This window comes from Bison bison, unplaced genomic scaffold (assembly GCF_000754665.1).
Source record: "Bison bison bison isolate TAMUID 2011002044 unplaced genomic scaffold, Bison_UMD1.0 scf7180017864368, whole genome shotgun sequence".
NCBI classification, from domain to species: domain Eukaryota; kingdom Metazoa; phylum Chordata; class Mammalia; order Artiodactyla; family Bovidae; genus Bison; species Bison bison.
The window spans coordinates 6,159,205-6,159,784 of NW_011494940.1; the positions used below are offsets into that span (position 1 = coordinate 6,159,205).

Genomic DNA, 580 nt, shown 5'->3' on the forward strand with positions numbered 1-580 from the left:
CTGCATCGTCTCAGCTTTTATCACTGTGTTCAAGGCAGAGCAATAACCTGTTACTGAGGATTTCCCATGTATTCAGAAGTCTTAGAGGAAAATAATAATTGTAATTTGGGCTTAGAGAGATTGCAGCCACTTCAACAATGATGCTCATTTGACCTTTTCTCTTCTCTGGACTGATTAGAAGCCTCAGTTTCCCCTCCTGATCCCTCCTTGTCATCTCCAGAATCATCCACTTCCCACAGCTCACCTGGTGCCTAAAACAGCTCAGGACAGAAGCAGCAGGTGGGAGGGAGGCACAGAGCTTCAGACTTCAAAACTCATGCCTGATGGACCAATGTCCTCCTCGCTTAGTTATCTGTCATCACCTCAGCTAAGACATCACTCTCTTGGAGAGAATTCCCAAAGGCTTCACACCTGACCCCCACTAGGCAGACTCCCAGCAAGAAGTCCCCTTTCACAGCATCTAACCTAGGCCATGCCTCTGATCCTAACCAGTGAGGTGACCCAACAAGATGCCCAGGGACAGAGCGGCGGCATCATGAAGGACTTCCGAGTGGCTCGGGCCCCCTGGCAATGACCCCAG

The 580-nt window shown here is 50.0% G+C and overlaps 1 pseudogene; it reads right to left on the bottom strand.

Annotated features, from left to right (window-relative positions):
• The window catches only part of LOC105000162, a 10,488-nt pseudogene that overhangs the window by 8,451 nt on the left and 1,457 nt on the right, over positions 1-580 (bottom strand).